At 42.6% G+C, this 23,551-nt stretch overlaps 1 protein-coding gene across 1 annotated transcript in view; it reads left to right on the plus strand.

The window, feature by feature from the left end:
- The window catches only part of EPHA10 (EPH receptor A10), an 861,867-nt gene that overhangs the window by 683,093 nt on the left and 155,223 nt on the right, over positions 1-23,551 (plus strand). The gene's annotated exons all lie outside the window — the stretch shown is intronic.

The following is a 23,551-nucleotide window of genomic DNA, read 5'->3' on the forward strand; positions in this document are numbered from 1 at the left end:
AAGGGGGGAGGGTGGGCAGCAGGGCACATTACACAGAGGGGGGGAGTGGACAGCAGAGCACATTAAATGAGGAGCTCATAGGGAACATTACATGGGGGGAAGCAGGAAAAATTACATGGCGGGCAGCAGGGCACATTACATGGGAGAGCAGCAGCGCATAATACATGGGGGGCTCAGAAGAGCTCATTACATGGGGGCAGAAGAGCACATTACATGGGAAGGCATCAGGGCATATTACACGGGGCTCAGCAGGGCATATTACACAAGAGGGCAGCAGGCACATTACATGGAGTGCTCAGCAGGGAACATTACATGGAGTGCTCAGCAGGGAACATTACATGGAGTGCTCAGCAGGGAACATTACATGGGGTGCTCAGCAGGGCACAGTACGCAGGGAACAGCAAGGCACATTACATGGGGCAAAGTATGGAACATTACATGGGGCACAGCAGGGCACATTACATTGGGCACAGTAGGGCATAGCAAGAAACAATACATGGGAGGGCAGCAGGGTACATTACATGGAGGGGCATCAGGACAGATTATGTGGGGGTACAGCAGGACACATTAGGTTGGGGGCACAGCAAGGCACATTATGATAGGGGAACAGCATGGCACATTATGTGGGGGCACAGCATGGTGCTTTATGTGGGGGGGGGGCAGCAGGGCACATTACATGAGGGTCACAAATGCATTTATTATTAGTCTATCAGCTACTGAAACACCAACTGGGGGGGAGGTAAAGTGTATGTAAATCCATCAGATTGTCGCCTTCCCTCCTCACCTTCAGGCGCTCCCTGAAAACCCACCTCTTCAGGGAAGCCTACCCCACCCTTACCTAACAGCCGTCCTCCTTCATTCCTCCTACCACTCCACCCCCCACAGCCACTTCCTCCTGTACCACTACCCCCTCCCTCCTAGATTGTAAGTATCGAAAGAGTAGGGCCCTCTAACCCCTCGTGTGTTGTTTGTTGTTGTACTGTTTCATGTATTGTCCCCCCCTCTATTGTACAGCGCTGAGCAAATCCTTTGGCATTATATAAACTCAATGTAATAATAATAATAATAATAATAATATGGGGAAATAGCCAGCAGCCAGGTTGGGAACCATACATACTGCCAGAGTTTGGCTAACAATAGATCACAGGATGATCTATATGCCATCTCATGTCTACAGCTAGCTTTAGACTACATTCACAATTTTTACAGTGCCTTCAGTAGTCACCAGTACGAAGGTCAGTGTCCTTTAGCCCCCCTTCTTTCCATAGGCCCACTAGGTTCCTAAGTTTTGTGCACCCCAAAGAACTCCAACCTCTATCTGACACAGATGTGAAAGAGGTCTTCCTTGGAAAGACACCACCAACACAGCAGCATTTTTACTCTGACACCGATACAGCACTAGTTTTTACCTTCAGAAACACCACTAAAATGTTTTCTCCTCACACTGAAAGGTCATTTACATTGGTGGTTACATTGCTGTTAAACACTTCTCTTCTTTGTGGTTTGCCAAAACCATTGGCACTATTTTGGCACATGTTGCAAGCATTAAATATGGTTTGGTATTTGTCTTCATACTTTTACTAACTATGCATGTATATCTTGGTGCCTTTTATTTTAAATCTGAATAATTTGTCTTTATACCTTAAATGTCTGTCTCTTGTTTAAAAAATTTCGGACTCTTTTGATGATGTTTAATAATGGCGGTTCAATTTTCTGGGTGTGGTTATAAGTGGGCATGGTCAGTAGGGTGCTCTTGGATACCATTTTGAGAATCTGGTCATCTTAATATGCACACATGCACATGCACATACACAAACACACACACAACACTCTCCTGTCCAGCAGTCCTGAGCTCTCAGAGGTCTTCTTACAGCAGTGTCTCCCTACAGCATTTGCCTCTGCTACTGACCACCCTAAACCTTTCAGTCTGTTACACTGCCTGTTAGGAAGTTTGGCATTTACCCAGTTTATAAGTGTACTGCACACTGTGTTGGGTTCCGGGCTGCTGGTGGTGGTGGCTCTGTTTAGGTAGGAGTACCTGGAAGTGAACTGGCTGTACAAGCTCTGACTGCCACAAAACTATTTCATAGGAGTAGCCAGGACTGGTAGTAACAGGACAAACACCCTTCCAGGTCCTGTATGAGCCCCCCTAGGCCCTAGGCCACATAATATTGCTATGGTTGTTATGGCAGTAGTTCTACAACTGATAATTTTATGTAAGATAAATAGTGAAGGCAAAGTAGCACACAGTTAATATCACAGCATAGTATTTTTATTCAATGTAGCTGGTTTCCAAAACAGTCAGCACCTTATGTCATGTCTCATTGATGCATGTATCTGCAATTTGGCTTAATTGTAGAGGTTAACAGCCACTTTAAAGGTCAATTACCACCAATATACCAAAGACACAGTTGTCCTTTAAGTGGTCACTTCATTTCATTTACACCATAGGCTATGTCCCACTGAAGCATTCCACCCCAATTGAGCTTAATTGTAGAGGTTTACAAACAATTTAAACAACAATAAAAAAAGAAATTACCAAAAGTACAGTTGTCCTTTAAGTGGTCAATTCATTCATTCATCATGAGTGACTCATACCATAAAAAAGACAATGCAAAATTAGAAGGAAAAGATTTGGCACATATCCACAGCAGGCAAAATTGTTTTGAGAGTATGAAAACATTGGCTGGCTATTTAACTTGTAATGACTTTGTTACAGCAGTGCATATAATACAACACTTTTTTTCCTTACATTTAAAAGTCATTTGAAAAGTTCCTCACAAAGCCCACATCAGCACACATTAGCAGGCCAGGAATTCACCCGAACAAAAGGTTCAGAGTAGAAAGTGCAGTGTAGACAGATCTGGGGGTTGAAGCAATCAGAGTCATTTGCACAGGTTTGATATAGGGCAGCAGACAAGCAGTGTGTGGTTGCCGAGATTACAAGCAATCTCATACCTCTTTTGGTTTTATCAGTTCTCACTTGTGAAAGGTCCCATCCTGCCTCTGCTGGGGTCACCAAATAAATTACAGGCAGAGCTGGAAAGATGTCACTTCTTGTTGCTTGTGAGATACTATTAATTATGGATGCTGCTTTTGAACAGATTACAAATCAGTTCAGATAAGCAAAGCAGCAAAGTCTTTGTTGGAGATAAATGTCTAACAGAACTATGGATTCCTTCTGCGTTTGTAACTTTATAAGTATCCTATTTTCCCTTCACTTGCTATAAAAGATTGGTATTACATGATCCCACTTGGTGTAGGCTTGCATTATTGAGGATAAAATGCGGCCGTCCTTCAGACATTATTGTAATGCATTTATTTTCTGTGCAGCCAAGGAAACACTTTGTATGCTCATGGAAGAATGCAACTTTTTCTGTGGCATGGCTTAATCTTCTTTGAATCTTGAAAGCCATATGCAGACGACCAAAGTGAATTAAAAGCCATTGAATCAATGTACACATGCAAATTGCTTGCTCTTGTATCTGATTATGGTATTTTACAAGCTTTAACAAGCTTGTGTAGTTTCAGCGTTCATAAAAAGCTTTCATTAAAAGAGCACCTAGTTATTTTGCTATGAAGATCCTTGTTCAGGCACTTTTTCTGTGGTGGCAACTCTCGTAATTGTGCTCCTGCATTGTCACCATGTACAGTACATAGTTACATAGTCACATAGTCTGGCTGAAAAAAGACACAAGTGCATCCAGTTCAACCAACAGAAGGGGAAAAAAAATTATATAAATATATATATATATATATATATATATATATATGTACTGTATATATATCCTCATATACACAATCCTATACCCACAGTCCATCCAGTGGAAGGCAAAAAAAAACCTGATAAAGCATGGTCCAATTTTCTTCAGCAGGGAAAACGTTTCCTTCCTGATCCCTCAAGAAGCAATTGGATATTCTCTGGACCAACTTTACCTATGTGCATTTAGGAAAGAATCCAGGATTTTTTTTAAAACAATCTACTGAGCTGACCAGAACAAACTTTTGAGGGATTCTATTCCATATTTTCAAAGCTCTTACTGTGAAGAAGCCCTTCTGTGTTTGGAGGTTAAATCTCTTTTCCTTCAGACATAAAGAGTATCCCCTTGTCCTCTCTAATGACATTAAAGTGTTTCTAAAGCTTTATTCTTTTTTTTACAAAAATAACAAACATGTCATACTTACCTTCTCTGTGCAATGGTTTTAAACAGAGCAGCGCTGATCCTGCTCTTTCCCGATCCCCCAACGCTCATGGCTCCTCCTCTTCATCCCTCTTCAAGTCCCTTCCTATGGGGGCATTCATGTGGGCTTGCTTCTGAGCCCTGATGCCCATGACCCCACCCCCTACTCCCACATCACAGAGTTTGTTGACAGGAGCAGGAGACAATGTCTCCTGCTGCTAAGGATCTGCTCTGTGAGGAGGAACAGAGCAGAGAGAGTTGCTGCTGATATGCACACCGCTGGATTGTAATAGGGCTCAGGTATGTATAAGGGGGTGGGGCTTGATGGGGCTGGATACAGAAGTTTTTTCATCTTCATGCACTTTAACGCTTTTGCTGCCAAAGCCATTTTTCCATTTTTTGCACACATTTTTAAACTTAAGTTAATTTTAGGACGCACAAACACAATAAATTACCAAATTTTTTTGTAAAATATAAAAGATGAGGTTGCACTGAGTAAATAGATACCCAGTATGTCAAACCTTAAATTTGTGTACACCTGTGAAATGATAACGAACTTCAGTACTGTATATTTTCTAAATTTTCTATAGGTGATGCTTTAAAAGCCCCCTATAGGTCATTTAGCATTATGGAGGAGATCTGGTGCTAGAAATATTGCTCACTCCGACGTGCAATAGGTAACATGTGTATCCCAAACAACGTGTGTAGGCGTCCCTAAAGCATTCATTTGTGCATATATTTGGGAGTGGGGGGGGCCTTAAAATTTTTTGGGGGGATTGTTATGTGCTTTAGTGTGACTTTCATTTTTTACAACTTAAAACAACATTTTTTAATTTACCGTATATACTCGAGTATAAGCCGACCCGAATATAAGCCGAGGTACCTAATTTTACCACAAAAAACTGGGAAAAACTATTGACTCGAGTATAAGCCAAGGGGGGAGGAATAGTGCCCCATCGTTGGTGTCAGTGGGGGGAGGAATAGTGCCCCATCGTTGGTGTCAGTGGGGGGAGGAATAGTGCCCCATCGTTGGTGTCAGTGGGGGGAGGAATAGTGCCCCATCGTTGGTGTCAGTGGGGGGAGGAATAGGGCCCCATCGTTGGTGTCAGTGGGGGGAGGAATAGGGCCCCATCGTTGGTGTCAGTGGGGGGAGGAATAGTGCTCCATCGTTGGTGTCAGTGGGGGGAGGAATAGTGCCCCTGCTCCAGCCTGGGCTCGCTCGCTCCCTCCCTCTCCCATGGTACACACTTACCAGTCAGATGTCTTCCTTCTCCGGCCGCTCTCCTCCTCTTCACTCGCTCGATCTTCGCGGTGCCGCTCGGCTCCTCCTCTCCAAGCTCCACCTCCTCGCCGGTGATTGGGCGCCTGTGTGCCTCTCCTGAGCTACAGTTCTGGCGGCCAATCACCGGCGAGGATTGATCCGGGGGGTGTGTCCAGATGACAGGGACGGCATGTCATCCCGCCCACACCTGCAGACGTTGACTCGAGTATAAGCCGAGGGGGCCGTTTTTCAGCACAAAACATGTGCTGGAAAAACTCGGCTTATACTCGAGTATATACGGTAGCTTTTTTTTCATCACATAGGGGATAAAAAGTCCCATATGTGATGATTTTTTTGGTGACAAGTTCACTCTAATGAGACATCAATAGTCTAAAGGATCCTGGATATCTCCCCTGTGCTCTATTGAATGTAATGCAATGCTGATCGCTAACAGACCTGAAACAACCTACTGCTGCCCAGACACCTAACTCTCTACTGCATAAAGTCCTTTCTGCATAGGTTGTAGTTCAGCACACAGGTAGTCCAGTGCTAGTTCCAGGGAGGAGCAAAATCTCTGCGGTCCATTCCATGCACCCTCAGCTCCCTCACCTGATTAAAAAGAAAAATATGATTTTTAACCAACTGACATCCTTAGGCCATTTTAAAACTCCCTGGACTTTAAGTGTTTAAAGCAAATGCTCAAAAGTGATCCAGATGGCTCTACACCTTCCAGTTCACTTGTACATAAGTGATAATGCGCAGGATCCCGACAAGGCATACAGACAGACGGGCACTAGGACCCAGGCGCACCTGTCACCAATGATGGTGCAAGCAGGCACTAGGACCCAGGTGCGCCTGTCGACGCCGGGTGGGCTATTTAAACGGGCCACTGCAGGACCCAAATTGCCATATGGTCTTATTCCTCTGCCTGTGATTCCTGATCCTGAGTTGTTTCCTGTTGTCGAACCCAGCCTGCTCCTGACTATCGTGACCTTCTCCTGCCCTGACCCCTTGCTTGTCTCTGGATATTCTTCTGCCTGCTCCTGATCATTCTGACCTCCTGTTGCTGAACCTGGCCTGTGACCCGACTATCCCTCTGCCTGCTGCTCTTGTCTGCTCTGCCTTCTCGGATATCGAACCCGGCCCACCTGACTTCGCTACCTGCCGCATGGATCCATCCGCATCCTGCTCTGGTCTGCTCTGCCTCTTCACGTCAGGCTCACTACTAAAGTACGTGACACTAGCGGTCTCCTCTACCACAGCTGGGCATACCTGGGGGCCGCGACCTAGTCCATCCCCACCATCAGGGGCTCTGGGGAACAAGCAGACTGGGGCTTAGACCCCACGCCCTGGGGAAAACCCAAACTGTGGACCTATAGAGCTACTGCGCTAGAGTCGTGACACCCCCCCCCCGCCCCACCACCACAACAGCCAGTGGTGGTTCCCAGGCTTTCCTGGTTTAAGGAGGCAAGGACCACTGAAAATTGCTATGGAAGCAGCTAATCAAGCACACTGTGCTGTTCTGTGCTTAGGTAGCTGCAATGAGGGGCAGGGGAGACACTGAGGGGTTTATAGGTCCCTGATAAAGAGACCCTTGCAGCTGTCCTTGCTATCACATAGGTGGCTTGTGAGACCCCTTATTATAGCAATAAAGTTAAATGAAAAAAATTGAAAAAAATGAATGTTTCTAAAATAAATAAAAATAATTTTAAAAAAATGTGCTCCCTGTGTATATGTACTAATGCAAACATTCACTTAAGGCCCGCATATTAAGTGCACAGCAATTGCACGACACGTGCAGTATTGCCTAGAACATTGAAATTAGTATTATTATTATACAGGATTTATATTGCACCAACAGTTTTCTTAGCGCTTTACAATATAAAGGGAGACAATACAGCAACGATACAATTCAATACAAGAGGGTGAGGAGGACCCTGCTCTTTGGAGCTTACAATCTAAGAGGGAAGGTTGGTGGTACAAAAGGGAATAACTGTGGGGGATGAACTGATGGGAGAAATAGAAGATTTGATTTTTAGCTGAAGGCAGAATAAGCTTCCTTGAAGAGATAGGTTTTCAGAGATCACCTAAAAGTGGGCAGAGTAGGTGATAGTTGGATAAATTGGGTTAGAGAGTTCCAGGGGATGGGGGAGGCTCTGGAGAAGTCCTGGAGATAAGCAAGGGAGGAGGAGACAAGGGAGCTAGAGAGCAGGAAGTCATGGGAGGAGCGGAGAGTACGGTTTGGGTGATATTTGGAGACAAGATTGGTGATGTAATTTGGGACAGAATTATAAATGGCTTTATATGTTATTGTTAATGCTTTGAATTTTATTTGTTGGGCAACGGGAAGCTAGTGGAGGGATTGGCAGAGAGGGATGGCAGATATGGAACAGTTAGTAAGGTGGATGAGTCTGGCAGCAGCATTCTTGATAGACCGAAGCGGGGATAGCCTGCAATTAGGTAGACCAATGCGGAGGGAGTTACAATAGTCAGGGTGAGAGATAACAAGGGACTCAATAAGTGTTTTCAGTGGTTAAAAACAGGCGTAGCTTGGAAATGTTGCGGAGGTGAAGTCTGCAAAATTTGGACAGTGATTAGATTTGGGGCAGAAAGGACAGGTGAGAGTCCAAGATTACATGTAGTACCCTTGCAACAGGGGAGGGATTAATGGTTGTATTATTGATCTTGATGAAGAAGTCAGGGATGGGAGCACAGGCTGGAGGGAATAATATGAGGTCTGTTTTAGAAAGATTTAGTTTGAGGAAGTGAAGTGACATCCATGCTCATATATCACTTAGTAGGTTAGTAATGCGAGAAGAGGCTGAAGGGATAAGGTGAGGAGTAGAAAGATAGATTTGTGTGTCATCAGCATAGAGATGATACTTAAAGCCATGGGAATTTATCAAGTGACCAAGGGAGGAGGTGTAGATGGAGAAGAGAAGGGGTCCAAGGACAGAACCTTGAGGGACCCCTACAGAAAGACGAAGATTAAGGGAGGAGACAGAGTTACAGGTAACGCTGAAGGAGCGCTGCAATAGGTAGGAGGAGAACCAAAAGAACAGAGTCTCGGATGCCAAGAGAGTGGATGTCACGTACCTGATGGGAGACTAAAATGACGAGGTTGGTCTCACTTGTGTCACTAGCCCCGACCCCACTGGAGTTGGAACAGAGGGAATCTAGGACCAGGGGGACAAGAGCGCCAGTAGTTGTTGTTTGCAGCTCTTGCAGATGATGACCCTGGAAGACGGATGATCTTCTGATTCAGGCACAGTAGTAACAAGCAGAGCAGGTCTTGTAGATTGCCAGGCGTGCACCAGAGCAAGGCAGGTAGTGAGGGTAAGAGACAGGAGCGGTGTCATAGGAAATAGCCAGGGTCATCAACAGTCGGGCAACATGGATAGTACAGAATCAGAAGGAAAGCTAAGGTCAGGAGCAGATCACACAGAAACAAGCAGGACACGGGGGAGCTGAAGACCAGTCAGCATTTAACATGGGCAGACACTCTTTAAATAGGCTGTCTGGCGCCAGTCTTTGCCATGTGTGTGCACGTGCGTGTTCACGCATTTCTGCGTGCATGCGCACAACCGACAACTCTTCTTCGGGAGTTCCTATGCGCATGCGCATTTCTAATCGTGATTTGTCTTGCCAGAAATCCCTTACAGTGGAGTTTTTTGAGGAGGAGGGGATTGTCAACAGTATCAAAAGCAGCAGAGAGGTCAAGTTGTAAAAGTGTGGAGTAGTGGCCATTGGTTTTAGCAGTTAGTAAATCATTAGTGAGTTTTAGTAGGGCAATTTCAGTGGAGTTGAGTGAGCAAAATCCAGACTGTAAACGGTCAAGAAGGTTGTTGTCAGTGAGCTAGGAGCTCAGGCGATTGTAGACTAAGTGTCCTAAGAGTTTAAAGGTAAATGCGAGAAGGGAAATGGGTCTTACGTTCAGATTGATGGGGTCCAGTGAGGGCTTTTTAAGTATGGAGGGGAAGGCACCAGTAGAGAGGGAGAGATTGAATATGTGAGTGAGGGAGCATAGGATAGAAGAAGAGGGTGTCTGTAGTAGTTGTGAGGGTACAGGAATCCAGGGGGCAGGTGGTGAGACAGGCTTCTAAGAAAACTTTAGTGACCTCTTCAGTAGTAGCGAGGTCAAAAGAGGAAAGCGTTGAGGGAGGTTTAGTATAAGGTATGCTAAGTGGGATAGGTATCTGTGTAGTGGACAAAGTAGGCTTGCTTGACAGCATGGAGGGATGAATTGTATTTGAAAGAAAGCAGATTTATATAGGGTGAATGCTTGCTGGAATTTGGTTTTATGCGACAGTCACTCCAGTGCATGACTATGTCTTTTAAGATTTCTCGTGTAGTCAATCTGACAAGGTTGTAATGGTCAGGGCCTTATACTTCGTGAAGTTAGAGGAGCAAGTGAGTCTTGTGTGGATGAAAGCGAAATGTTGTAAACAGAAGTGGCCAGATCATGGCAGGACAGGTGAGAGATTCTGTCATAGAGGCAGTCAGTTGCAGAGTGGAAAAGAGAAGGGTTAAAGTTCTGAAAGTTTCTGCGGGTAATTGTTTGCTGCTTGGAGGGATAGGTGTTTGAAGATGAGGACACTGTGAAGGTGATGGGATTGTGATCAGAGAGAGGAAAGTGGATGTTTGTGAGGTTGTAGGGAGTGCAAAGATGGGAGAAAACAAGGTCTAATGTATTCCCATCAGAGTGAATGGAGGACTGTTTCCATTGTGTTAAGGCAAAAGATGAGGTTAGGTTGAAGAGTTGGGATGTAGCTGGGTTGTTCACATTAATGGGGATGTTAAAATCTCCAAGAATGATAGTGGGTATTTCAGAGGAGAGAAAGTAGGATAGCCAGGCAGAGAAGTTATCAAGAAAGCGCAACACCGGTCCAGGAGGCTGATCACTGCAATCCTCAGAGAAATGGGAGAAAACAGCCGAATGCAATGAAGCTCGAAATAAGAGAAGGATAGAGAGGGAAGGGTAGGGAGGATTTGAAAGGTGCTCAGTGAGGATAGACGCAAACCAACTCCACCTCCTCTCCAACCACAGGGTCTGGGTGAGTGAGTCCAGTGGAGGCATCCATAGGAAAGTGCTGCTGGAGAAGCAGAATCTAATGCTTGCAGCTAGGTTTCTGTAATTGCTAGTAGGTTAAGGGAGTGGGAGACAAAAAGGACAGAGGTGACCTTATTACAGACAGATCGGGCTATCCAGAGTGCACATGAAAAAGGGAGGATAGTCTTTAGGAGCATGGGGATTGAGATTAAATTGAGTGGATTGCAGCTATTCCTGGAGGAAGGAGGATGCCTGGTGTGGGGGTGAGATATTGGAGGACCAGGGTTTGGGGGGAAATCCCCAGAGGTTAGGAGAAGAAGGAGGGTGAGGAAAGTAAGTTGGGAGCAGGATGTATATTAGCGCGCATGCCTTCTTGTCCTGGTATTTGGGTCAGCAGGTGAGTAAAGTATCAGCAGGAGGTGATGAGAGCAGTAGTAAGGGAGATGGTACAAGTGAGGGTCATATGTATAAGCTTTGGGGTGGAGCAGAGGGGAAAAGAAATTAAATTTTGAGAACAGAGGATAGTAAAATGAAAAGGAGGAGTAGAGGGAGCATATTAAAAGGTAGATGGAGTGGAATCAGACTTGTAGGAGATGTTTCCCAGGGTGTTTTGCTTGCAGTCTATCCAGTGTACAGTAGAGGCCTTTGTTGTATCTTCTTGCTGCTTGAGTTATCCTGCTTTAGTTAAACTGTTGTGTTCCACTGCTGCTTCGCACTCCAGTAGAAAATGCACTCATGCAGGAGAATGTGTAGTGCACTGTTCAGCTGGACTTATCAATGCAACACACCCTGTGCAAACGAGTCTAGAACCGACAGCTTCCTGAGTGCTGGATGAGGTCCATCTTCAGCTGATCAGCGAAGATCTGGCTGCAACTTTCTACTCACCACCTCACACTGCAGGACATGCGTTGGTTTTCACCTGCTGTGCAGACCTGTGCAAGACATCGTATTGGAGTTCACATCCTGGATTGTGAGGCTTGAGAGATATCTGATCCTGGCATGACATGGAAATCTGGATGATATCTTATACTGCTATGCTGGTTAACACCCCCTAAAATTAAGGGGTCTCTGCTTCTGGTAAGCCTCCATTTATTCACATGGTGGTGGTGCACATATTGGCTAACAAATGGATGAATTAGGATTAACAGCATTAATTTCACATTCACAGAACTGGAAAACGGCTTCACTATTGATTGTGGAGCATTGCATTTAAACAGACGTTATTGTTTTCTGCTTGGACTAAACGTCACTATTTATTTTGTTTTTTTCACTGATTTGATTATTTTACATAGACATTAGTGATTTCACAATGATTATATGTGATAAGTTTAGTTTGTAACATTGTTACAGTATATAGAGCACAATATTTTATTTATTAACAATTATGTGAAGAGAGGATATCCTCTTTAATATTTGCAGCTTTGTATAGTAAAGAATTTGCGCAGTTTGATTTGTTTATATTAATATTTTTTATTTCACCATACAAAAACTATCATAGTATTTTGCAGCACAAAGTTGCAATTTTTAGATACCAAATATGATATAGATCTGATACATATTTCTTTTAGGGTGTATAATGTGTCTTATTAGCCTTCTGGACCTTGTAAATTAGGTGTTGTGTTTAGTGTCAATGGAATAGCATCTTCTTATACATCCATGTAGTAACTTTTCAGGAAGGTAATTTCACTATTGTAGTACTTATGGATTATGTATACAAGCCAAGAGTTTGAAATATGGATTGCTTTGGGGGCAGACATAGAAGAGGAAGAGTCAAGATATCCAGCGGGGGACCTCAAAAGAGAAGGTAAGTGTAAATTGTTTGTTATTTTTTATAAAATATAGACTTTAAAATCACTTTTGAAAACTGAACAACATATGTGTGCAATATGTTATTATAATGGAAAGTTTGGGTTGGCAAGCTGAAACATAGTGAGTTTAAATAAAATTGGAACCTTTGAAAAAGTAAAAAAATAAAGTACAGAAATACAAAAAGTCAGAATACCACATCCACAAGAAGTAAGATCAGAGGAGAAAGAACTATTTCAACCACATGATTATAGTATACAGTTTGTGGTGGCAAAAGCAAGGTATTTATGACAGCCTTTATGCTGCATGATACATGGAAACTGGCTATGATGGTACATAAATAATATTCATACTGTAATTGAAATAATTAAGGTTAAAGTTGTAAAGGCAGAAGGTATTTTACCTTTATGCATTCTATGCAGTAAGGTAGAAAGCTTCTGAGTGCAGCTTCCCCGTCCAGCACCCCCCCACCCCCTTTATACATACCTGAGCCCTATCTTGATCCAGCGATGTGCACAAGAGCTGACACTCTTTCTGCTCTCTCACTCCTCATTGGCATAGAGACAGCAGTGGGAGCCATTGCCATTACAACCAGTGAAGGGGGAGGGGCCAAGACATGCTCTGTGTGGCTTATAGACACACAAAGGTGGCTGTAAACTTTTGAAGGAAGAACAAAAGCTGGAAGAGCACTTAGTGGAGGAAGAACAAAAGCTGGAATGTATGTAGGCTATAAGTAGTCAGAACACTCCGAAGAATCATTCAGTGGGTTCTGTCCAAGAATGAGATATGTATTACACTATAATACTAATCCAAACACCAACAGACTTTGCAAAAACATTACTTTATCTAATTAGGCAACTGCTAAATACCCGTGTGCTCTTTTGTAGGTGACAGATTCCTTTTAATGACTTGGCATATCAAGTTTATTAAATAAACCTATTTATTCATTTACAGTCACTTATAATACATTTAACAAGGTCAACATCATTTTCTAGATTGTCATTGATGCTTCCTGAAGTGTGAATATTGAACGCGAGTGGGTTTAAGTATTACATAGGGCCCTGTTTGCACTTATGCAGTTTCCAGCAGAGTAAAGCACCTATGAATTAAAGGGAAACTAAACTGTACAGCTAAATCCTGTCATTAAGTTCTCATTAATGCACTCTAGTGCAGTGTACTTACAATGGTTATACAGCCTTTTTTTGAGTTACCAAGCTTTTTCTGGGCCTCACAGAGTATATCACTAATGTTCCCAAACAGGGCCAGTGCAAGGATTTTTGTGTACATGCAAAGGTACATTGAGGAGCCCCCCCGCCCCTCTGCTCTCCAGCCACCCCTCTGCAAAGCAACCCCCAACCTCAACCTCCCAGCATGGTAGCTGGCTGTGATCGGTAAGCTCCTGATCAGGGGCGGACTGACCATTTGGAAACTCAGGCACTGCCCGTGGGCCCGGGGTCAGTAGGGGGCCGCATGAGATGCCCCTGGTACCTTTTTCATAGGCTTTTTTAAGTTTGGGCAAGGACACAGGGGCCTCATGATCCCCTATTGCTCGGGGGCCCCATGAGTTGTCAGTCCGCCCCTGCTCCTGATCCATATTTGCGATCAGGAGCTTTCCAATCATGTGACCGCTGTGACAGCTAATCACAACGATCACATGACCTGAAGGCCCGTCTCTGCCTCAAAGCTCTTAGAACCTTTAAAGGGCCGGGAGGCAGTCAGCGCCAAGGGGTTAAACCCTTTGAGAACCAAGGGACATATTTCTCCCATGTTTTTAATTGCCTGTATCATCTGATTAAGAACTTAAAATACTTTTTTTTTTGGTTTGAGTCAAAATATTAGTTCTTATCAACAAATGGATCTAGTTTGTTGCCAATTATTTCATGAAATGGCTTAGTTACAACAACTGAAGTGTACGAACTTTAAAAACAAAATATTGATTCTTTTGGCGTTCCGCAATCTTATGGTCCTCAAAGGGTTAAGGAACTCAAGACAGGTATTTTAAAAATCCAAATCCACAGCAAGTGTCTGGGAACTTGGATTCCCCCCCCCCCCCCATCCTGGCACCCCTTATGTGGCTGTCTAAACAGCCTTGTGCTGCCACCGGCTCTGCACACAAATGCAAATATTGTACTCTTCAGCTCATATTTATGGTTGGAAGCCACATTTCCCAGGAACCACATTCTCATGGTGCTTCCTGCTGCCAGTGAGAACAAAAAACATGGGAAGACATTTTCACAGGGAGGTTTTTTAGGAAGGATAAAAAACAGTTACTAGATCTTTTCAGTGCTAAGTACAATGATAAAGGCCATCACTATGATGCCTACATTTGTCTGGCAATACATGTGTGTTTGTGCAATGGGTTTGTGTACCTGTAAGTGTATACAACTGACTGAATGGACCAGGAGCAGTCAAGCGTGTGTGTACATATGACCGATGATATTAGACATGCATGGTTACGTCCAGTATGTCTGCACATATGTGTACATCCGTTACTGTACAGACATGTAAGGATGCATGGTGTAGCACAGCTGAGAAATCAAGAAGTCATTTACTTGTAATGAATTAAAAGAAGAAAGACATAATAGATAAATATAATTTTCACCCAAAATATGTATATAAATAAGTGTATATTCTTTTACAGCAATATCAGATATTCCTAGGGAACTTCTCTTTCAGTGGATATCCAAACGTGTGAAATTGCCTGTGCCCCTAATAATTAAAAAACAGATGCAAAACAAATGTTGGATACAAATCTGTGATTTTTTTTTCTTTTTTCAACTCAATGATATTCATCATTTGTCTTATGGCATACCTATAAGGCTCAACCTATCAAAAACTATATTTATTTTAGGCCAATTGTATTTTATTTTTTCAGTGTTTTATGTTTGAATATTTATATAAAATCTTAATTTTTACAAATGAACATTTAATGCAGGGTACATACATCACATTACATATGCATAGCATCCTGGGAATTCTCAACATTATCTGATCCCTATCTGTCTAACTGATGTTTCAGGGGGTCCATAGGAACAGTCTAAGAAACAAAGAAATTAGTCACCCCCTCTGATGCAATCAGTTATGTTTGTGTAATTTAAATGGTTTAGCTCGTTAACCACTCGCCTACAGGGCACTTATACCCCCTTCCTACCCAGGCCAATTTTCAGCTTTCAGCGCTGTCACACTTTGAATGACAATTGCGCGGTTATGCAACATTGTACTCATATGAAATTTTTATAATTTTTTTGAGACAGAGCTTTCTTTCGATGGTATTTAATCACCTCTGGGTTTCTTATTTTTTGCTAAACAAACCAATAACCACTGAACATTTTGAAAAAAAAAATTTTCTTAGTTTTTGTTATACAATTTTGTAAATAAGTGATTTTTCTCCTTCACTGATGTGCGCTAATGAGGCTGCAGTGAAGGGCACTGATAGGCTGCACTAATGGCACTGATAGGTGGCACTGATGAGCACTGATGAGGAGGCACTGGTAGGTGGCACTAATGGGCATTGACAGGCATCACTGATGGTATTTAATCACCTCTGGGTTTCTTATTTTTTGCTAAACAAACCAATAACCACTGAACATTTTGAAAAAAAAAATTTTCTTAGTTTTTGTTATACAATTTTGTAAATAAGTGATTTTTCTCCTTCACTGATGTGCGCTAATGAGGCTGCAGTGAAGGGCACTGATAGGCTGCACTAATGGCACTGATAGGTGGCACTGATGAGCACTGATGAGGAGGCACTGGTAGGTGGCACTAATGGGCATTGACAGGCATCACTGATGGGCACCGAAAGGCAGCACTGATAGGCGACACTGATTGGCACTGATAAGCGGCACTGACTGGCACTGGTAGGTGTCACTGACTGGCACTGTTAGGCGGCACTGATAGGCAGCACTGATGGGCACTGATAGGCAGCACTGATAGGCAACACTGACTGGCACTGATAAGGGACACTGACTGGCACTGGTAGGTGTCACTGACTGGCACTGTTAGGCGGCACTGATAGGCAGCACTGAATGGCACTGATAGTTGGCACTGAAAGGCAGCTCAGATGGGTACTGATATGTGGTATTGACGTGCACTAGTAGGCACTGACATGTAGCATTGATGTGGCACTGATGGGCACTAGCAGGTGGCATTGATGAGCACTGACATTTGGCATTGATGGGCACTGCTGGGGCTACACTGATCATCAGGGCACACTGATCATTAGTGTCCTGATGATCAGTGTACATGTCCCCTCTGAGGAATGCCGGTTATCGGCTCTCCCCTCCTATCGTGATGTCAGCGTGACAGCTCGTGAGGAGAGAAATGCAGATAACCGGCATTTCCTTATTTACATGCGATCAGCTGTGATTGGATACAGCTGATCACATGACCGAGGCGACATCATCTGCTCTTTCCGTTGATCGGCGATCCGCTGTGTCCGAGGGACACAGCGCACCACCAATCGCTGTGCTGCAAGCCCCCGGAGCCGCGCATGCACGTTTAGAGTGGGAGGATGTCATATGATGTCCTCCCAGAATGAGAGAACCATCTTGCACCCATCATTTCCTTATATGCCGGGTGGGAGGTGGTTAAATGCCATTTTTTCAACAAGATAGTTCAGCTCTAACCCCAGAAGTACAAGGGACAGACCCAGCAAAGTGCTCAACTTTTGATATGATTCACGTGATCTGAATTAGAGAAGCACTTATTAGTGCAGAACTAATATTTTATCACATTGCAAATACAGAGTGCAAAAACATAGCACCCCTTTTTTGTTTTTTATTTAACCCCTTGGCGGCGGCACCTCCTGGTCCTTTAAGGGATTCAGAAGTCGTGAGGCGTCGCAGGGTTTAGAGTCCTGTGACCGCCGTGACACGACGTCACTGCGGTCACATGATTGGCAAAGGTCCCGATCGAAAGAAGAGATCGGGACCTTTCCGCGAGTACTGGACATGTGTACTGGGAGCGTGCAGGGCACACGCTCTCCGCACATATGTCTTTTTTTAATAGAATGCAAATGTGCGGCCGCTCGGTGTCTAGGCCCAGACGCTGGGATGCTGCACATTTGCATTCGTCCAGCGCCAAGAAACTATAGGAATACACAAAAAATGACAGCATTCTTATGTTTTTATTTTATGCCTAGCTTGACTAGAAAGCACATGTATAATCATGAATGATAAAAAACGCTCAGACCTAACAGATATAGTTTGCAATTTCAAAATGTAAAGGTGTGAAAAGAGCTTACTAAAAAAAAGAGGGTAGGACACTCAATTAACTTCAGCTATCCTTATGAGAATTTCTGTTGAAAATTAATAGTTTAAATAATGTTACCAAATTTTAAATTGATCCTCATCAGTGGACACTATGACAAAGAATAAGTTATTAATTACCCATTTCTTTTAAGTACAAGATAATTTAATTAAAATTATGCATTCCTTGACTCTGCCAGAGGATCAACTAGAAAATGGGAAAGAGAAGGAGAAAGTGCTTAAATGTACAGTGTAAAAGACTAAATGACTCTTGGGGCCCCATTTTCAGTGCTTTACAGGCGGTAATCTGACACTATGCAAAATACCTGGCTGATTATTGCCTCAGTGTTTTGTGTGCTGTGATTATCACTGTGCATGATTAAATGCACTGAGCATATCAATACTCTCTTTAACTTTTGGAAAGCTTTTCTACAGCAAGCTGCTGTGGGAGAGGGTCATTGGTGAAAGTCATCTAAAGATTTAAAATTTACGTAAAACTCAAAAGTAAATACAATTTACAGGAATGGATGAATAAACAAATTAGATATGAGTAAGGAGACAGCACTATAGGTATGTAAACTTCCTATTTTCTGCTCTTATGCTATTTCAGTCGACTCCACCACCACGAATACACTGGAATTTTGCCATCTTAAAGTTTTTTGTTGTATTATTATTATTGTACAGGAATTATATAGCAACAACAGTTTGTGCAGCACTTTACAATATAAAGGGAGACAGTGCGATTACAATACAGTTCAATACAGAACGAATAGGAGGACCCTCCTCATGGAGCTTACAATCTAAAGTCTTTTCTTTTTTTTTAAGCATTGTTCTAAGGTGACAACTTTGTTCCTCAAAAGATATAGTGCATTAAGAAAGTGTTGTCACCTATCTACAAGGAATGTGTTACTGGCAGCATCAGAAGGTGAAAATAACAGGTGAAATCAATGCAGCTACCACATCTACGGACTTGTAAGCTGCAATATTTTAAATGTTGGTTCTTGGGTTTAGACACACTTTAACCTATACCTGCTCAACACTCCTGGATAGGGGCTAACATCTCCACAGGAAAAGACCTGCAAATTAGACACATAGGGGTTGATTTACTAAAACTGGAGAGTGCAAAATCTGGTGTAGCTGTGCATGGTAGCCAATCAGCTTCTAACTTCAATTTGTTCAATTAAGCTGACAGAAAAAAATGGAAGCTAATTGGATCCTATGCAGAGCTGCACCAGATATTGCACTTTCCAATTTTAGTAAATCAACCTCTGTCTTTTTTGTTGTAGCAATGGACAGCAGCTTAGTCATTGAATGCAGAAATTAAGGCCATATAAACTTCAGATACAGTGCACCATATGAAACAGCACTATACTCATTATCCACTGGTAACAACACTGTGGTCCATACCAAACTCATTATTTTTATAATAACCTGGGAAGTGTTCTAAAAATGCCATACACTGTCCAAAATCATAAAAAAAAACTTTGAACAGAGAGTCACTTTAATTGGCATGAATATTATTTTTTTCTTTTTTCCCCGTAAAGACTTTAACAAGATACAAGAAAGTAGGACTTGTTTACAGCTTCAGTAATGTTCAACGGGATAAATAATGGAGAATGTGTTTAGACAATATGCATGATATATACTTGAGAAATAGGAGAGCATACTTGCGTTGGGTTTGTAGAACAGGCAAGTTCTGATGGAGCGAATATTTTGGGTAAGTCCACCAACACTTGTACAAAAATGTGCTAGTACTGTGTATGGCACCTGTGCAAGGAGCCACTTATTTTGGATATCTAGTCTAACTAAAGCCTCTTGGTAAATTAGCCTATGGGGGAGGGCTCTTATCATAAGTCTGGTAGTAAAGAGGACATTTTTACGTGGGGGTACTCGATACCATGAGTTGGAGAAATGTGGGCACCCAAGATAATGGGAATGAGGAAGGAAAGGGAAAAAGAAAGACAGTAGAAAGAAAAGAAAAAAAGGGGTTGGAGGGGAAAAAAGGAGGGGGAAGGAAAAAGGAAGTGAATAGGGGACAGAGATGTAGAGATGTAGTGATCCCCGCTCACCTACTCCCAAACTGCTACCTTCAGCATGGTATCAGTTAGCCACCAGAATATGAGTACTCTAAACACAGGGGTCCAGGAAAAATTTCTGGCCTGGAGGTGACCGAGTGAGACAAAAATTTAAGGAGAGCCACCCAAGAGATGGGAATAATAGGGAGTGGTTTGGAGATGGGTCCAGCAAGACCAGGTTTTTGTGAATTTTGAAGGGTGACGCGTGAACATTAGTTTTACTGTAATTTGCTGTGTTTTATTTTTAAGTATTTATTTTGTTATGAAGCAACTGCACCCTTAAATTAACATGACAGAAATAGAACAAAATTGCAGCTGTTTTAATTTTGAATATTGCATTTCTAGGCTACTGATTACTGTTGTCTCCGTGATAATACAACATTTTTTGGCTACTTCCTATATATTATGCCAAGCTCACCTTAAAGGGTAGGTTCACCTTTCCGGGCAGAATTTCACTTTTCATAATAAACAGAAGCATTTTTCAATGCCATTGTGGTCCCAGCCATCCCAATGCTTTTTTCTATCACTTACCTTATCCACAAGAGGTTTACTTTTTTGTCAGTTTATTTCAATGTTTGAATGGATTTTCAGATTGATGATTTCCTAGATGATATCTTAGCATTCACTTCCTGTAGGCCACATCCCAGAAGACTTCACTTCCTTGTTGAAGCACAGAAGAGGGTGTGATAGGGTGTGTTTACCACTCTGGATCACACCTCCCTCATTACAATACTACCTTTCTCCCATCATGTAGTATAAGGGCCTGTCTGATTTGATACAGATGGAATAGATTGTTCAGGTTACTACTCCTATTCCATAGTTTTGGTAAACCTAAAGGAAATTTTACAGAGATTGTACAATCAGACTGCATAGTGTATTGCCATCTTTATACAATTACATTGGAGGAAGTGGATGGAGATACTCAGTTGTCAGCCCCATTTCTCCACATAGTGAAGACTCACATTCCCGCATGCGTTTATTTTGGGTGTTTTGGAGCGTTTTCACTTGTCATGCATAGTGCAGTCCATTTACTTGAATGGGCTGCCATACACACACAAATCACCCCAGAGAAGCTCCAGAATTTTTTTTGGAGAGAAGCATGATGCATTACCACAGTTTTTTCTGTGTTTGCCACACTTGGGGTACCTTTGACATGTAATGACAACACAAACACCTCACACATTTGCAAAGTATGCATTTTCTGTGCAGTCTACCATGCATTCGGAAACACACGAATGTGCATGGAGCCTCACTGTTCTGTGTAAATGCACCAATTTCACTTTCAGGCCCCATTCACACTGAGAGTACATTTTTTGGCTCGTTTTTCTAGTGGCATTCAATGGGCTGCGCTACCTATGGCAAAGTAGCATATGAGACATCTTGTCATGGTGCGTTTTACACGGTTTTTACTGTGTGTTTTGTTGTATTTGTCACCCGTTTTTTCATGTGGCAAAATCAATGCTTGAGTTTGTGTTTGGTGTGCTGTTAACAATTAATAACACTAAAAGCGCAACTAGTTCATTTTAGGTGTATAAAGGTGGTCATACACTATGCAATCTGTTTGTACAATATCTGTATGAACTCTTTTAGATTTATCAAAACTATATAATAGGAGGACACACCATCTATCCAATTGCTTTGTATCCAATAAAGCAGGTCCTTGCACTATATCAGGAGTGTCCCATGGGCTGCATGCAGCCTGAGCCCTTCTGAAGGGATACTGGGGTAGCCAAGTAAATGCACAAAGGGAGAGATCCTGGGGATGCTGTGAAAAATAGTTGATGGGTGAAGTGTGTGTACTAATGAGGTCAGTGCAGGATGTGTGTGCTAATGAGATCAGCTGGTAACCCGCTTCCGGGGTCCTACTGGCTCATCTGTCCTCTGTCTACATTCCAGGAATTGAAAAAACTTTCTAAGAAATTCACCAAGGGCTAAGGTAAGGCCTTGCTCTCTAAATCAAAGAGAGCTTGAATATTTTTGCGACTGAGGCACATTATCGGTATATTGGTGCATTAGGGGAGTTGGATTTTATTGAAAAAAAAAGTTAACATAGCCTTTAAAGTGTATTTCACTTTTCTAGCCAAATTGAGATGACATAACTTTATATTTGTTACATGTTACCATTTACATAGCATAACTTAAAAAAAAATTAAAATGACTTGTCACCTTAAGTGCTTTTGAAAAATCCTTTCATTCTCTCTCTGTTTTGTATGTTTAGGAGGAGGCTGTGGAGTAATGTTTAACATAATTAACGCTGTCGTACTGTGTTTTCAGTTCCTCATTATCAGCTGTAAACTACATTTGAACACTGTCTGTCCTAACAAAGGGTTGAGGCATTATATGTCAATGAGGGATAGTTCAGACTATCCCTCACTGACAAAGACACTTTGGAATGTCCAGAAATGTTTAAAATTAGTCAGGACACCTTCTCCTTAGAAGCTGTTAAAAGCCTAAAACATTTTAAAACATTTTTTAGGAATGCTATGTGAATGCGGACACAAACAATTGTTGAGTAAGGTTTTCACAAACGTAACTGCAAAGTAGAAAGATACTTTAAAACCTGTGTGCTCTATTACAGGAACAGTAACCATGTCCTATTTTCCTTGTAGCTGAGGAGCTAGCTCCTGCCTGCTCTTCATTTAACCCTTTGAGGACCAAGGGACGTATTTGTCCCATGTTTTTAATTGCCTGTATCATCTGATTAGGAACTTAAAATACTTTTTTTTTTTTGGTTTGAGTCAAAATATTAGTTCTTATCAACAAATGGATCTAGCTTTTTGCCAATTATTTCATAAAATGGCTTAGTTACAGCAACTGAAATGTACGAACTTTAAAAACAAAAATTTGATTCTTTTGGCGTTCCGTAATCTTACGGTCCTCAAAGGGTTAAAGGAAGGTTCAGAGGTTGAATGGTTATTAAAACACTACTGAAAGGGGGATCATAATAAAAATGTCCATGGACATATACAAGTCCTTAAAAGGTCTCTGGAACACTGGGTGTCAAGTACCAGCAGCCATCCTATAGAGCATGGCCAACTCTACATGCAGAAACAGAAGAGAAAAGAACAGGAGGTGCCAGATACCTGCAGTGGTTATATGCTGTGTTTAAAGACATAGGATTAAAAACATTCACAGGAAACAAAAACATAAAAAGCTCATCTGTGGAAGGCTATGGAGCCACTCCTCTCCGTACTGCAGGTACCGCTTGTCATTCACCTAAGGTACCATGGGTGTAGGCTGGAACAGTGTGAAGCCGTGTGAGCTGGTCAAAATCCCTGGACACCATGGAGATGAGACTGAGCTGCTCAAAATCCGCCTGGACCAGGAAGAGTCCGCACTGACCAGCATGGAATGCACAGGCAGAAATGATGTCACCGGAAGAGGAGGAGGGCTGAATGTGGGACAAAGAGAACACAGGCTACGCGCTTGGAGCCTCTCGCTCCTTCTACAGGCCTGTAGAAGGAGCAAGAGGTTCCAAGCACATAGCCTGTGTTCTCTTTGTCCCAAATCTGCCCCTCAGCTTCTTCCAGTGACATCTCATCTCCATGGTGTCTGGGGATTTCAACCAGCTCACTCAGCTTCACGATTTTCCAGCCTACACCCATGGCACCGTAGGTGAATGACTGGCGGTACTTGCAGTATGGAGTGGAGTGGCTCCATACCCTTTTGCAGATAAACTTTTTATGTTCTTGGTTCCTGTGAGTGTTTTTAATCCCATGCCATTTTACGCAGCATATAACCACTGTACTTATCTGGCACCTCCTGTTCTTTTCTCTTTTGTTTCTGCCTGCTCTTCATACCTCACCCGTAAACTCGTACAGCAGTGCATTGCAAGCTTCTAACTTCAGCTTGTTCAGTTAGGCTTTGGCAATAAAACCTGGAAGATAATTGGTTTCTATGGAGAGATGCACCAGATTTTGCACTCCAGTTTT

The sequence above is a fragment of the Staurois parvus genome, unplaced genomic scaffold (genome assembly GCF_062004578.1).
Source record: "Staurois parvus isolate SC_StPar_1 unplaced genomic scaffold, SC_StPar_1.0 ptg000454l, whole genome shotgun sequence".
NCBI lineage: Eukaryota > Metazoa > Chordata > Amphibia > Anura > Ranidae > Staurois > Staurois parvus.